The sequence below is a fragment of the Apus apus genome, chromosome 5 (genome assembly GCF_020740795.1).
Source record: "Apus apus isolate bApuApu2 chromosome 5, bApuApu2.pri.cur, whole genome shotgun sequence".
In the NCBI taxonomy this organism is placed as follows: Eukaryota; Metazoa; Chordata; class Aves; order Apodiformes; family Apodidae; genus Apus; species Apus apus.
The window spans coordinates 55,501,506-55,518,866 of NC_067286.1; the positions used below are offsets into that span (position 1 = coordinate 55,501,506).

The 17,361-nt window shown below is 44.2% G+C and overlaps 1 protein-coding gene across 1 annotated transcript in view; it reads right to left on the reverse strand.

The window, feature by feature from the left end:
* LOC127385782 (uncharacterized) overlaps nucleotides 1–17,361 on the reverse strand; it is a 50,084-nt gene extending 32,723 nt beyond the window's left edge. The window contains exon 1 of the mRNA XM_051621892.1: nucleotides 17,320–17,361. The gene's annotated coding sequence lies outside the window, so the exon portion shown is untranslated. The remainder of the gene's footprint in view (nucleotides 1–17,319) is intronic.

Sequence of the window (17,361 nt, forward strand, 5' to 3'; positions counted from 1 at the left end):
CTGGGCACTCCCTGACCCTGATTGCTAACAACTTTGCCCTGGATAACCAGTTAGGTTGGAAGAGCTGTAAAATATCTTCTGTATCAAAATGGCTATGGATCCCACTTTGTACAAGAGGGGCCTGCGTCCTTCATGTCTGCAATTGCATTCCCACACCCTTTGCATGTGTAAATATGATAGAGAAAAAGCATATCAGAATTTTCTTTCCCTTGTTTTCCAATCTCAGGGGACCATCACATACAGATAAATCAGAAACTCTAAGCTGGACTGTAGTCTTAGACAAAATATATACCACAACAGGTTTGCTGTGGTGCCAGTTCCAAGAAGAAGTAGATGTACCTTGGGATATTTATTCTAACCTTTTTTGAAAGGAAGAGATGGGAAGATATATTGATATGTATGGCAGGTACTGACTGATATTTAAAACCTTCAGCATTACCATATGTGCCTGGAAATAACTGCCAGTGGTATTAGTTGCTGTCATTGATGACAGCATGTAAATGACTATCTAATCTGCATACACAATTAAATAATTAGATGCCATATGTAAGAGCAGATATTTATAGATGTGGAATCAGAGGAAAAATTTAAGCTCCATCTTCATAAGATATCGTCTCACAAACCAGATCCTCTTGAACACAGGTACAGATCTTTATTACCGAGAGCCCCATATTAGGTTAAAAAATACTTTAAAATCACAATTAATATTTCATATAATTGATTTTCCCCTGTGATGCACAGAATCAGTAATGCCTGCATCTAGCCTGCTGGCAGGAACCTATAGCTGCCATCCACAAAACGCCTGTCAACTTTCAGAGCCTAGTATGAACAAAACAAGCCAGGAAAAAACCCAAAAAGGCCCGTCCATGGCGTTCAATGAAGGCTTGATCTATTCTTGCAAACAGCTGACCTAGATTCTCTGCCTGAATGAAAGCACTTCCCAGAATCAAGGCTCTTCAGAGAGTCAGAAATTCATGTATCACTTATGAGAGAGGGGAGAAAAAAGAAAGAGGGTACAATCTTAAGGGAAAGTGATGGAATCTGTTAGTCATAAAAGAGCTTTATCCACATCCACACAAAGCACTCCCTGACATGTTTCTGTTCTCATTTCAGAGTCTGGAAAGGACTCCAGCCCTCATTGCAGCACATGCCCAGGCCAGCCAGCCACTGCTCCATGGAGAGGCTGAGATGTGCCAAAGCCGTGGAGGACACAGCCCCACAGCAGGGTGGCCAGCTTGCCTTCCCGGAGCCACCCGTGGCTTTCCGGCAGCTTGGAGGCAGCTCCTGCCCCTGGGCTGCCAGCAGTGAGGCTGTGCTGGATCAAGGGCTGCTGGTTCACCTCACGCCAAGAGGAAATGAGCCAGCAAGGTCTGCTGAGCCCTACACTGCCAGGTTGTGATGGGGTCCAGCTGCAGACACAGAGAACATCCATCATTCCTGGGAAGCTGGTGAGGCCTTGACAAGGCAATGCCATGTCCTACTGGTGAACCACACAGGACACTTCTCCATATGCCAGTTCTCCAGGAAATGGGAAGCACATCCCATGGCAGTCATAGCATAATGACGGTGATTTGTGGCTCAGAGGGACAGAAAGGCTGGTCAGCCCTCAAGTAAGGACCTCCAAGTCCTTTTTTTCCTGTTTCTGCTACAGATCTATTTTGTCTACAATCATATTTCTCATCTCCCCAAGATCCTAGCAGACCTCTTCATAAGCCAGGTCCAGTAACCTTTCATATTAACCAATAGTGCTCACCAAACCAGTGATCAGGGGACCCTGAGGTTGTGTATTCCTGTGAGAGATGCCAGTTTGATGCATGCCTTTGATGGCTGCTGTCACTGCTGTCACTGACGCTGGGCAGCAGCTGGGCAGCATCCCCTTGGGTGGGTTGAGGAGGTGGCAGGCAGGGACTAGTGTAAGACATTCTCATGCCCCCAGGGTTCAGCTCCCACCCCAGGGCTATGCTGCAGTGCTGGCTGCAAGGACAAGGGCAGGGGCACAGACCCAGTCCCTAGGGCAGGCAGGAGCTGGGCGGTCAAGGGAGGTTTCCTTCAATGCCAAAATGTTTGGATCTGCTTCACAGCTGGAGACAGAAAGCTAAACTCATACACAAATTCAGGTCCTCTGATCACAAAGATATTCTACCCATTCTCCAGACATGAACATCCCGAGCTGAGTCTACAGAAGAGTCCTGCTCATATGGACCCTCACTGACTGCACCACACAGGCACAACCCACACGTCCAGCCCAGGCAGAAGGCAAGTGACTGCTGTGGGCCATGCTGCCAGCAAGCACTCCCCCTTACCCTCTTCTCTGAAACCTCCAGAGGGGCCTCCAAGAGGAGAATATAAGATCTAACTAACCACTTCTCAATTCACATCCTGTTCAGCAAATGCAAACACTGCATCAGGCAACTGGATTTTCCTCACCAACTTATTTTTTGCATATGGACAACATGGAAACTAGGTCAGTATTATTCCTACTGAAACACTCACTATGGGTGTTATTTTTAGGAAACCATGTGATTGTCTGACTTTTATTTATGAGAGCACAGAAAGATCCACTGTATATTTTCCTGTCTGTCTTGTTTGGGGTGGTTTGTTTTTTTAGTTCTTAGATCTCAGGCCTCTTTTTAAAAGGCTAAGTCAGACTCAATCACGAGACTTTGCAGGTTGCATGCCTTGGCAGTCAGTGAAACAAAGCACATGCAGCAGTGAGCAAACCAAGCCATACAAGAGTACAGAAAGGTTATGAAAAGACAAGACAGTGATGCAGGTAACAAAGAAAAAGGATACAGAGCAGAAAAGATACCAAGGAGTTACAGGACGTGGGGAATTGAGTTTGAAGGACGCTCCACTTAGATCTTCATAACTTCTGAAAGAGTAAACACAAAATCTCAGCAGCTAGACAAAAGTCAGCACATCTTCTAACCTCTTTGGCACCAACAAAACAACTCAAGGCAACAAAATCCTGTACCAGCTTTTAATTCAGCAGGTTAGTGGTCACAACCCTGACAAATATCCATCAGACAAACAAGCCAGGGTGGATTCCCTTGAGGGAGAGAGGGAGCCTATGGCAGAGACCTAGCAGGAACCCTCAGTGTGCAGGTCTCCAGCTGCCTGCTTTTCATCTGGCCTGTCTGGGGAATCCAGAGTCTTTGCCCAGCATGTGAGTTAACAGGCAATTCAGGTGCTAGGAATGTGAATCTTTTTACTAAACTTTTATGGCCAATGTGATGAAGCCTACATAGAATCATAAAATCATAGAATGATTTGGTCTGGAAGGGACCTTACAGATCATCTAGTTCCAACCCCCCTGCATGGGCAGAGACACCTCCTGCTAGATCAGGTTGCTCAAGGCCACATCCAACCTGGTCTTGAAGACCTGCAGGGAGGGGGCCTCCACAACCTCCCTGGGCAACCCATTCCAGCATCTCACCACCCTCACAGGAAAGAACTTTTTCCTAATGTCCAACTTGAATCTCCCCTCTTTAAGCTTCAAGCCATTGGCCCTTGTCTTCTCACTATACACCCATGTAAAAAGCCCTACCCCAGCTTTCTTGTAGGCCCCCTTCAGATATTGGAAAGTTGCTATAAGGTGACCATGGAGCCTCCTCTTCTCCAGGCTGAACAACCCAAATTTCCTCAGCCTGTCTTCAGAGGGGAGTTGCTGTATCTCTGCTGATAATCCAGACTGCTTTTATAATCAGAAAAAAAGGCACAGGCAGTGCCCTTCCTCTCAAGTGAATGCAGACATCTAAAATAGGCCAGTCAAGCAGCATACCAGCACTGCCTAATTCTATCCATCAATAGCAGAAGGAATTGAGAATGAGTAGCTCAGACATCAGTGTATGTATTTCAGAGCAGATGAACCACAGCCTAAATTACCAGAAATTACTTACCACAAGAAGTGTCAGAAAACAGCCTCCAGGCCCACAGGTCTTCTGACTTTCCACTCACATGAAAAAATTCAGATGTATGTGATCTGCAAGGGCACAGGGTCAGCTGTATGGCTGATGAATCACATGCCTCTATGGGCTGCACATCTGGCAATCAGTCATCTCAGCAGGAGGGGAGACCCAGATGGGAACCCTGCTTGCCCACATCCCCAGGACACCTCCACTAGCCCAGAGCTTCTGCATGGCTGGGAGATACCACTGAATCTTGGCTTCAAAACTGTGCAAGCAACATTGGCTTTTGCTGCTGAGAGGATGAAAGAGTGGGAAAAGGGAAGGGACTGAGCTGGCTAGGAGGGCCTGGTACTTGCTGCACCTTTTCTGCCTCTGCCCAGCAACTGCTGGTCCAGGAACTGGGGTACTTTTGGGGTCCCAATTGCCTCTGTCGCAATCCAGCAGTACTCTGCATACACTCAAATTCAGAAAAGCTGTTTTCATCTGTCCTTTTTAATTGATCTCAAGCCCTGAAGCTCTCACCTCAGGTGGCCTACCTCCCTGAACTCACTGTTGGTACCATCTAGGTGTCTCCCCCAGAAAGAAACAAGAACTTCAAAAGAAACAACGTAGGCAAAGACAACTGGACAAGCTCCAGCTCAGCTTCCAAACTACAAAAAACAGTTCTTTCTCTAGCAAAGTCCGTGCTGCCACAGTGCATACTATAGATAAAGCTACACAAACTACATTCTCCATGCATGGCAGGCAACTGTAGGTTTTCCTGCAAACAGGAACAGCACAAATGAACAAGGAAAAGCTATGCCCTCTTACGTGTGGCACAGCACGGGAACTCAGCTCTGTGTTTCAGGAGCAGTAAGTGAGAATCATATGCAGGGTTGCTCACGGATGTTTTAAGAGCATGGGACATATCCTGCAAAGTTGCTGGAATGGCCTGGTTGATACAAGCAGGCTGGAAGGTTAACCATGCATCACAGTGTCATCATCTAACACTTCTATGCCACATGATTCTAACATTGCTCCCAGGAAAACCAGTGGTTTGGGGTAAACATCAGGAAGATGGCTTCTTACAGCCCCAATTGTCCCTTTTTTTTCCATCCCTCACATATAACTGGCACATGGGTCACTTCTGCTACCTATCACCTGCAAAACATCACATCTGATTTTGCACAGAATTTTCTACAACTATACTTTTTGGGACCAATTCATACAAATTTAAAACGTACTTTATCAGTCACTGACACTGCATTCTCTTATTGTTAAAACCAGCAGATTAATAAAGCCCTGAAAAAGAGCCAAAGGCAGCAATGATTCACTGCACTAATTAGTAGCAAAAACTGCTTTCCAGCCATTTCAGTTACCCTCCTGAAATTACTCAGTTGTTGGTGCCAGATTTCCATTTATCTCAAGAGCCCTTTGTAACAACAGCAAACAATAGCTTCTTCTTCACTTATCAGGCTTCCCATATGAGGAAGAAATCACGTGACAAAGGAAGGGCCAAATAATCGTGCCTTACTAGCTCAAGGTACATGGGACTTTCACAAGTCCTGTAGAAATTTCAGTGTACACACCTAGGAGAGTTATGAGCAGCCCAAGGAAAACAGTCTGATTTCGATAACAGAAGAGGTACTGATGAGTGCAGGACAACAGGCACAGGCAGGCAGGCAAACAAAAAGCAGAAGTGTAATGAGAGCCAGGTTATCAGCTGTCCTGTAACAGAAGAGCTGGTGCAGGTCTGCTCTGTTGCCCACCAGCACAATGCCATGTGTCACTGAAGCTCATGAGTCACCCCAGAAGTTGAAGCTGTTCAGAGTTGAGAAAGGCCTTTGACACAGTGCCCCACAACATCCTTCTCTCTAAGTTGAAGAGATATGGGTTTGATGGGTGGACTATTCAGTGGATAAGGAATTGTCTGGATGGTTGCATCCAGAGCATAGTGGTCAATGGCTCAATGTCCAGATGGGAAACAGTGACAAATGGTGTCCCTCAGGGGTCCATACTGGAACCAGTGTTGTTTAATATCTCCATTAATTATACTGACAGTGGCATTGAGAGCACCCTCAGCAAGTTTGCCGATGACACCAAGCTGGGTAATGCAGCCAATATGCCAGAGGAACAGGATGCCATCCAGAGGGACCTGGACAAGCTGGAGAAGTGGGCCCAGGTGAACCTCATGAGGTTCAACAAGGCCAAGTGTAGGGTCCTGCACCTGGGCCAGGGTAATGTGCATGTGTCATTCCAATGCAAATCTCCTGTAAGAACAGACTCAGGGTCACATCAGACTGGCACACATGACAGTCCTGAGTTCCCTCATTCTTTAAACACCCTTTCTCTGTGTTTTTTTTACAAGCATTAAATGAAGACTTTCTGCCTGTTTCAGGGAGGGTAATGTTTTATTTAAGATGGCCTGCTAGCACCATGAATTTTACATGACAGAAGCTCCATCCCACAACATCCTTAAACCTCTCCTGGTTAGGCAGCCGGGCTCCGATCCTGCAGCCAGGAGATGTGGCATCTCCCACCAGGAGCCTTGGTGAGAGGGGTGAGTAGTGAGGGCTTGTTCACAAGCATATCCCTCCTCCCTACCCACCACCACTGAAACAGCCTGCCCTGATGCATCGCCTTAGAGACCTTCCTGGGAGAAAAATTTCCCACATCAGCCTCTCCTCCCAATGCTTCCCACGGAACTCCTGCCCGACCCAGGCTGTTTGGAGATACACAGATGTGAGCAGAGTGTGGGCAGGTCTAGCGGAGCATCCTATCTGCTGCAAGACCTCTGGAGGTCACAGATAAGCAAACACAGGCAAGGCCAATGCTAAGGACACAGATACATAAGCAAAACAAGACAAGAAGCACATCAGACACACCTTCCCATGATTTTGGGTCTAGAGCAGGACTCTGTGCATGTCTGTGGAGGTAAAGCGGCATATGTGTTCAGAAAGGCCAGCTTTTACATAAAACAACCACATTCAACAGCATGGAAGATTATCTTGCTTGGGGATTAACCAATCACTTCCTCCCCATAGCAACCATGGCTACACCACCATGCCACCACACAGGTAACACAGGACACATGAGCCTCCAGACCACACCTTACTTGGATTCCAGCAGGTTAAAACTGTCCCTGCTTAGCACAGAAACTGGCAGGCTTATTACAAGCCCCTCACAGGCAGAAGACCTGAGTATGTTCTGATCCCCTAACTAACATATAGCCTGTACGAGCCAGGATCTGGTTTTATCTTGGTTACCCCATCCCACATTGTCTTTGATGGCTGAACCATCCAATGCTAAAACAAGAACATGCTGCATAGCCTGCAGAAGCTGTCCCAAGTGTTAGGCAGCTGGTGTGCTGACACCATTGCCTATGTGCTGAGTAATGATGTCTCACAGTTTCTTTGTGCTCCCCTACCCGTCTCTTTCCATCTGGTGTTGCTTGTCTCCCACATGGATTGTACACTGTTCAAAGCAGGGCTTTCTGTTAGCACCTAGAAGATAATCTGTGACAGGCTCCACAAAATCAGTCTGATCAGTTCACATGAGTAGTGAATTGTATTCAGTGTTGTACAGGGATAGGTGTATGAATGGGTTAAGCATGGTGTGTCTGGATGGAAAACATGACTCAGAAGTGTTACTAGCATTATTCTTCCTCATGTCCATAAACCTAAGTAAGAAATGGAAGAAATGGAGTGAGTAGAAAAAAAGAGAGAGCGGCTGGCAGGCAAGCATCTCTCGAAGACAAATGCACTAAATTATGGGTACACGGATCAAATGCTGAGAAGAGCTGAGCATTTGCAACTCCTACACACATTCTCATTTCTTCTTTTATAGCTATTAATTTTCCATGCTTCTCCATTTTGTTTTTGCTTTATCCTTCACATATACAGACCAAGATTTGGATCTTATCTTCATGTACCCCAGTGACTTACTGGCATATCATGCACACACACAGCTACACCCACAGGTCGAGGCACCTCTTTCACTACCTTCTGTACAAAATGATAGTGCAACTACACTGGTGGCCAGGACAACAGCGACAGCCTGTTAAACTGATAAGAAGTTGGTCAGCTGGGTTCATGCTCTGAGAGAGAGCAAGACGAAGGCAATAAAAGTAACACACAGCAGGGAACTGCAAATGGCATTTGGTTGACCCCTTTGGGAGCTAGAATCAGAATGAACATGAGAGCAACAAAAAAGAGGGTTTGAAGAGAAGCAGCTTGCTGTTCAACTTCTAAAACTCCACAGTTAATGTGAAATGGGAAAGATTCCAGAAAGACACAGAATTGGACTTCAGACGTCAGGCCTATCTCAAAACTGGGAGTGGTTTTGAGCCCACATGGTCCTGGCTGCACCTGAATCCACTGCAGGAGGAAGAAGTTACCTCTTCCCGTAAAACAGCCCCACCAAACAGCACCAAGCTGAATCCAGAATCAGGGAGAGCCATTCAAGAACACTATTTTGCCTAACTGGCATTTGGTACATACAGAGGTCAAATTGTAAATTTAGCCTTCTGAGTGCTGCTAAAGTTCAGGGCAACACAGGACTGGTAGCTCTCATGGTCAGTTTTACAGCTCCAAAGCCCATAGTCCAACCATGTTGACAGTGCATGAAAGACAGTCTGAAAAAAAAAACCACAATTGTAACTGGAAGTCAAGTCCATTTTATTATGTTATCTATAGCCCATGGTGGGGGGATATGACAGAGTTTACCAAAGCAGTAAAGCCTTGTCAGGGCAAGAAAGGACTGTGCATACCCAGGTGAAGTCCAGGAAGTCTAATAAGACCATTCCTTGTAAAACAGGTGAGGAACACTGTCCTGTCTCTTTGAGGGATACTCATGGACACAGCAGGGATTCTGTCAGAGTTGAAAATATGGTCTAGAAATGAAAGTCACACTGGTCAATCTCTAATCTAAATGGGAACAGGGGAGCAATGCAAATAGCATCATGCTGTATGACAGGGGATCAGGCAAACACACTAGCCAGTGCTAAAGAGATAGGTGATGGTTAGAGGTCTCCCAGTCTCTGCTCTTCATTACTTTCTAGACACAGAGGAAGAACTTCAGTCTCTTTCTCCTGTCTCCCAGCTGTGATTCAGCAATGAATTCTTTTCTTAGAAAGGTGCTCCAGCATTCAGACACCCTCTGTATCCCCTAGCCTGCACATTAGGGAGAGGGGAATTGCAAAGCCAGCTGCACAAATCTCTCTTCTTGGCTGGGGCTGAGACATACACAACAGTCCAACACACCCAAGGCCCTTGTGAGCACAACAAACCAATGCCAAGAAACAGAAAAATGTCATCAAGGCCACATAGGTAGGTTTCTTGTATTTGTTATGCATCTCGTTCAAAACAGGCAGGCATAATGCAGAGAGACAAAGAGGTCTTTCTCAGCAAGCAGTGTGGCACGCACTCCTGGCTCACCTCAGGCGGCTGTCTGTCTGCCCGGTCCCCTCTCCCCTGTTTTGATTATAGCTGCATCCTCTCTGTATCAAGATGTGGACACTTAATGCATGCTCACCTTTGCCCTCAGCTACAAGCTGTTTCTGCTTACTTAATGCTTTTCTTGGCACGCTCAGCCAGGCAAGCCAGAGTTCAGTTTGCACCCCAATCAGCTGAAGCACAGATGGCTGGCTCTGGGAAATGCTGCAGAGATACAGCCAAAATGAGCTAAAGTCACTTACATGGAACTGCAAATTGCTCTGTGCTGGTACTTGGCCAGTGAGATTCAGGCCCATGACTGGGCATTCAGCCACAGCCAAAGGACAAATCAAAATAAACAAACCAGGAGTTTCTTCCAGGGACATATTACAAAGATATTTTCAAAGCAGGATTTAAGAACAGAATCCTGTCTGTCCTTTATATCTTAGCATGGACTGTGCACAACGACAGACCCTCTAAAAAGCTTTAAGCACAGTTAGCATGAGAAATATGAAAGATGTAGGACACAGGACAAGAGTTAAGGCATATAGGGGCCTTTCACTGCTCTGGCACATCTCTCCAATGCAGTGAAGTGATGCATGCAAAGTGCTAAAAACTGGTCAGAGCACATGGCTGAAGCTTAGCTGGTCTGGAGCAAAGGCTTAACATTTTGACTTCATTTCGTCTGACATTTTTATTTATTTGTTAAGAAGCAGACACTAGTCAGCATTCCATGAAAGAGATTGCTACGGGAAATCCATGACTAATAACTCTCCTTAGATTCACTTGTTCTCATTAGCAGGTTTTTTTGGAAGAATCTATTGCACAGCCTCTGGTGCAATAGCTCTGTGTAGAGTCCATGCACGTAGGAAGATGGACCTCCCCAACACTGTTTGCAGATCTGAAGTAAACAGGCAAAAATCAGGCAAACCTGCCACAACCTGAAGGAACCTACAGAACTGCCTCTTTAAGACCTTTGCTGGGGTAAGAGAAGACATTACTGAGCAGTTTACTCCAAAGCAGGGGATAAGGAGGTTCGTGCTGATTCTCAAGCAATCTAGCTAGCAGGTTGTGACTTGGCAGCCCACCACTACTTTGCTGGTTTCCCTGCTGCTTCAGGAATTGAGTAAGCTGCGAGCGATCTGCCTGCACACGTCACAGCACATGCCTCCCCCTGCACCAAAATTAGCACGCTGCAGGGCCAGGTGTAGGAGCCAAGTCATTCACCCTCCTTCCTACCCAAATGTTTTGCAGGGTGCAGAATGCAGCAGCCCAGGACTCTGTGCAGAGCAAGTGATGAGCCTCCCTTACATCTGCAAGAGGAGACATTTCAAGCTTCAGTGGTATGACTCAGCTGATCACTGCAGGTTCACTGCAGGCGGGAGCAGGGGTGGCACTGAGACTCATAATTCATTATCTATAAATTGAAAATTAATTAAAAAATAAAAAGTTTTATCAAATGTGTAAGAGTAAACACCCTCAGGAACACAGAGATTCACTGAGAGACTTACCCCTGCAGCAGGGAGACTAAACTATCAAAACCTCTTGTCCCAGCACTCCCTGTCTCACTGCACCAGAAAAAAAAAAAGCAAGAAGGGAAAATAAGGGCCTTCTTTAGCCACAGTAGGTGCTATTAATCAAAAGAACTGCATAGCTACAAACTAAAATAACCATTTATAAGCATAGATGTTTGAAGATAAAAGCATTGGCAAAATCATGGGTAAGTGCACAAAGTGACTACCAGGAAAGATGTCTCAGAACAAAAGTCTCTGAATTAAATCAGCACATTATCCACTGGTATAAAATGGTGCATCTCTTTGGACTTGAATGAGCTTATGAACAGTTACACATGACCTTTGAGATCCCACCTGCACCCACACACCCTCCCTAACTTCATCTAGAACAGAGAATTCATCCATCACCTAGTCACCTATTAATCTGTCAACTGTGCAAACAATCAGAAAGGAGAGGAGCTGTGTATTTATTACACATTTCTGAATAAGTCATGCCCAATATCTAGGACAAACAATACATTAAACCCTAAAGGACCCTTTGAAAGCTTTTTCCTGCTGGAGACAACAACAAAAAAAGTAACATGATAGAAAGGGAACAGTAAATCATTCATGACAGTGATAACAAACAAACTGTGGGTGAGGTGCAGCAAAACAACAGTGAAACCAGCTACAGTATTCTTGAGTATCTCTCTTTTAGAGGGTGGAGTAGCTGTGAGCATCTTTAAGGAGTCCTACTTCGTGTTCTTTAGAGTAGGGAGGATGTATCAGATACAAAACACATGGAGAACTGCACAACAGCAAGTTACAGCTTATTCAGATGCCCCAGGACCACACCAGGTACTGAAGCAAAAATGCCACTGTGGTTAGGGTTACTTGTGCAAATAAGGCTGAACTTAACAAAACAGCATGTTAAAGATACTAGTGATATAAAGATGAATTAGACTCCCAAGGGCTGAATAATGCTTATACCAGTGATCTGGTATTGTGTACAGTTCTGGCACCCTCAGGACAAGAAAGATACAGACCTGTTGGACAGGGTCCAGAGAGGGGCCATGAAGATGATCAAAGGGCTGGAGCAGCTCTGCTATGAAGACAGGCTGAGAGAGTTGGGGCTGTTCAGCCTGGAGAGGAGAAGGCTCCGGGGAGACCTTACAGCACCTTCCAGTACCTGAAGGGGCTACAGGAAAGCTGGGGAGGGACTTTTCACCTGAGAGGGCAGTGATAGGACAAAGGGTAATGGTTTTAAAGCATCAGAGGGGAGATTTAGGTTAGATATTAGGAAGAAATTCTTCACTCTAAGGGTGGTGAGGAACTGGAATGCGTTGCCCAGGGAGGCTGTTGATGCTCCATCCCTGGAGGTTTTTAAGGCCAGGTTGGATGAGGTTTTGTGCAACCTGGTCTAGTGCTAGGGTTCCCTGCTCATGGCAGGGGGGTTGGAACTTGATGATCTTTAAGGACCCTTCCAACCTTAATGATTCTATGATTCTATGATCTCACTTACATGCACATGGTTATTTTGGAATCCTAAAATCAAGATCTGAAAACATTACAGTGTCAAAATGTTCACAGCTACCACCTAACCTAATCTACACTCCCAGATGAGTGTGGTAGCAACAAATCATATTATTGGTATTTATTTTAGATCCCTTCAACTCTATGAAAATGCCTGTTTCAGGAAATCTTGTTTCTTAAAACTATCTTAAGTTAAAAGCTCAAAAGCAATCAATGTGGACAAGATTTGCTTCTTAGTGAGTATTTTTAGCCTTGTTTCTTGAACAAACAATATTTTTGCAATCGTGTATGAATCTCTGTGTGTGCACCTGCGTGTCTCTTAAGCCAAATCTACCAGTTCCTTAACCCACTGCATAACTCCTAATACAGTGACACCGAGGTACATGAGGCCTGGGTAGATGGGTAGGGTAAGACAGCATTAGTGCTTCAAGTCAGCTTTTATTAGCCATAATAATCCCTATAGGCCAAAACCAGACTTAAGTCACTACACCACTCTTGGAAACCATCGGTATCATCAGCTATTTTCATATTGCTACTAGTCTATGTAACAGCAATAAGCATACATAGTTATAAGCATACGTAACACATGGCACATGCAAAGCACAGAACAGTTTCTACCTCTTTTTTCTTATTTTAAGCACCACTTGGTTTTTTGTTTTGTTTTGTTTTGTTTTCCCCTTTGGCAGATTATTTACTTTAGTAATATAAATATTTGAGCTGCAAACCACCAGAGCATTCAAAGACTTTGGCACTGCATTGCAGTCATATATTATTTGCTTCATTACAAAAGGTAATCCCTGTATTTTTATTAAGCAGCCTGCACCAGCTGTACTCAAGCTCAAGGCAAAATATACCAAACAAGCAGCAAATCACAACCTACAACTGCAAAACCCGTAGTGCTCTGCAAAGCACCTTCAATGTTGCAAGAGAGGCAACTCTGTAACAGATATGAAATCAGAGTTCGGAGACAAAACTTTTTCTGCTGTACGTTTATCAGCTTGTTTCCAAATGCACAGCTCTGCCTTCCCAGCCAAGCAGCACCTTCAGAGGTTTTGTTCTGGAGAATATGAAATTTTCCAGTGCCTTCAAACCAGACTTTTCCTTTGCTTTCAGCACAAGCAGTTGAGATACTGTCTCATCTATGAGATCTGCCAGCAGAAATGCAAGAGTAATCCCCTAGCAGGACCTCAGAACTGCGTCCAAACCCCAGCTCTCACAGCAATGGCCTCATACTGTTTTAAAGCAAGGAAACACCTCCATGATCAAATGAGCAGAACAGAATATCAAAACATACTGTAACCAGCAGTGCAGACCCTTAAGAAACTAGCTCAGCATCCACGTGTTTCTGTCCAAAGGAGAAGAGCTTTGAGAGAACTTAAGATCTCCAAAGTCTCCTCAGACTGGGAGGAGGCTCTGGAAAACAGCTCTCAAAACCAGGGACTAACAAACATTCCTCTTAAGAAAAGCAGAAAGCCAATAGTACTCTGAGCTAACTCTAAGCAAACTGTAAGCACTCATGGTTGGTTTTTTTTACTATTCAGAGTTAACATCTGCTAGGAAATCAATACTGAGAATCACAGCACTGGCTGCCAGACCATTAGAGGCCAAGGAAAAAGGATATATGGAGGCATTACCAAAGCACATGACAGCTGCAGAGGACTTGAGCAATTTCTTTAATGCAATGGAAATGAAAGTGTAAATCATTGAAACAATACTGGAAGAGAGATTTAACTTAACTCACAAGCACACAGATTCTGATGTCTGAAGCCTCACTCTGACAAGCAGCAGGAAATGTAAATGCAGGGGTTACTAATGGACATAATGAACAGGCAGGCAGTTTTGACAGCATGTTCTCAGCTGGAAGCTATATTCCCCAGGGACTCATCTTCCATATCCACTTTTTTCAGCAACCATATAAATGTAGCAGGCATATTTGCCAACCACACACTTGCAACTGCTGCATAATGTTAGCGATTGCCAGTTAGGCCCGTAGCCAAAGCTGCTGCCTGGGCAAACTGAGGGAACCTGGCTTCTCTGAGTCCTATCACCAATGTTTCCACTTAGTGCTGAGACCCATGGAGAAAAGACAGCTTTACAGTCCAGAGGCATCTCTCTTTCACAGACCTCCAAAACGTGCTGTGCTGAATTCACCTCCTGATTGAACTTGCACCTCATCTCCACTCTTGATTAATTTCGGTAAGCTCACATTTGTTTATTTGCCTCTTTAAACACAGACAGCCTGGGTTTATTTGCTTAAAAAGATGTTTTACTTTGTCCTTTCATCCAAACTACTGCCTGTAAAATTCCCAACAGACTCCTCCCACAAAGAACCAGCCAAGTGCAAAACTAAAGGTAAAGGTTCACTATTGAAAAATCACCAACACAGAAATAAACATGCAAAGCAAATCAACACATTTCTGTTAAAAAATAAATACCACAGTGAAAATCCATGGTATCCTAGCAAACACAGTGAGATCACTCAGCCATTGAGTACATGCAGCCCGAGAGCCCAAAAACCCACTTTTCTAATGCATTGCTGATGATATGCACTGCTGAAAATTCACAGATGCACATGACAGCATTTAGCCTTTCTCTCAGCACAAATGGACAGGTATTACTCAGTTGTTCAGGAAGCTTGCTAGTTCTTCCAGTTGTTCTAAGAAAAGATGTGTTACTACTGTTATTTTGGGAAGAATGTTCCAGGAAACATACATTCAGACAGAGCCAGGACACTCTCTGCCCACCTTAGCCTTACTCATGGAAGCCAAAGTGACAATAGGCCTGTTAGAACTGATGATGCTCTGGGAAGCCACCCCCTACTCTGCTTAATGCACCATTATGGTGAATTACAGGTCAATGTACATGGTGTTGGATACAGTGGTGGGACAGGCAGGCAGTGGTGCCTCAGCAGATGACCCAGTGTGTGGGTATCATATTGAGGAAACTGAAGAGCCAGGCCCAGCATTCCCTCAGCACAACTCCCCTACCCAGCCAACCTCTACCTGCTTTGCATCCTGATAGGAAACCCTTGGATAGAAAAATCCTTCTTCTCCCTTAGCATTTGCAGCTACCAAACACTAGTTTATATTCTGCAGAGAAAGCTGGTTGTTCTCCCTGCTGAGGTGCCTCCCTTACATACACACACTGGAAGAAGAAGAGAGAGGGCAGGAGGGAGCCTCAGGATAACACCAGATTAGGGGCAGAGCCTGCCTCATGCTGTTGGCTAACACTGAGCCCTTTCAGGGCACTCAGACTCAAACACTAGCTGGGAGAACTTTAGCATTTCTGCATAGTAATAGAAGCAACAAAAATAATTATCATAAATAATGGCTCCATGTGTATCTAATATCATACACTTGCTCTCCTTTTTTCTCTGTTTACTAATCCCTGAACTACTAATAACAGCTAACATGAATAATAATGTAACAGAGCATGGAAAGGAGGGCATTTCACAGAGTCTACCCAACATGAATAGTGAGCTGCCAGACAGCAATGAATGTGGAGCTCCTGAGCAGGAAAACCAGAATTAACCTCTGCCCTTGCTACCCATCAGTCTAGTGTCAATCCCAATGGATTTTGGACTCATGCTTCCCCAAAGGTTGCACAGTCAAACTTGGCATGTAAATAATTAAACTTTTTTTCTACACGCTGCCAAGATAGGAAGAAGAAAGGCTATTGCTATTTAGGGTTCAGTGTAACTGTACATAAACTTGGCTCTCCTTCCATCTTCTGAAATTCTGGAAATTACAGCCAAAGACATGAAGACAGCATGACAAAGAATCACTTACTCAGTTGCTAAGGGTTCCTGCCCACACTGGACAAAGTAACAGCTCTGAACTAGCCACTGGGAGATAACACCTACAGCCTATAGCAGAGAAAAAAAACATTTTTCAAGGCCAAGGTTACCAAGTGGGTATTGAAATAGGGTTATGTTCATAGCCAGCCACAGCACTGACAGACTACAAACTTGCTGAAGAATAAAATGCAGACAGGACACCAGGTTGTCTGTCAGACAATATAAACACACATGATTATAATGCCCATTTTTGAAGATTTATGTTTTAAATATAGACCTATGTTAAGATTTTCAATAGAATTTTGATTTTGTTGTGCTATCACAGGCATTGACTCTGTTATTTTTAATAATAACTATCTAAGACAACATAGAACAAAGATGAATTGTTCAAGGCTGAACTGAATGATACTGAAGCATTACAGTGATAAGGAAATACACACCCCAAGGTCCACTGCAGAAAACTTTCTATTCCCAGACATGAAACCCCTTCAAAACCTGACTTAGTAATGCCATGTAAAATATCTTAACTATAAATATATATATATATATATAAAACCTGCTTAGTTTCTACCAATGAAATGCAAAGCACACAAGTGGTCTGTACTTTGAAGGTCACACAAGCAACGCGTGTGAACTGTGAACTTCACGATTCATGAAACCATGACATTTCAAAGTAGGAGGAGAGAAAATATTTTTCTGCCTTGTCCAAGCCATGAAATACTAAAATGAACAGACTGTAAATATTAAGATTTGGAAAAAATATTTGGGATCCAAAACTCAATATTATTGTTCTGGTGAGAAAAAAAAAAAATTAACAACTAGACACCAAGAAGAAAATAACCCAGTTTTAGTCTGTTTTGTATAACCCATGAGAATACCATTACTCCATGGGACCTGCTTTTTGCAGAAGGAACACTGTCTTAAAAGGTAATTCATTAACTTACAGATGTCAACTTATATACTATAAAATTAAATTTAAAAATCCTTCTTCATGTTCCTCATTATGTTGAATAGCACCAAATGCAAGGTCTCATTTCCCTTTTGCTGCTCAATAAAGTGCTGTTGGCAGCAACATGCTGTAACTGTTAATTTATTAACCTCATAGGTGTTGTAGCATGAAACTAAAGCCATAGACCAGAGGCATTTAGCAAGTATTATACATGCTACATATTTCTTACCTCCCACATTTTTATGATTTTTTCCCCCCACGGTAACTGCCA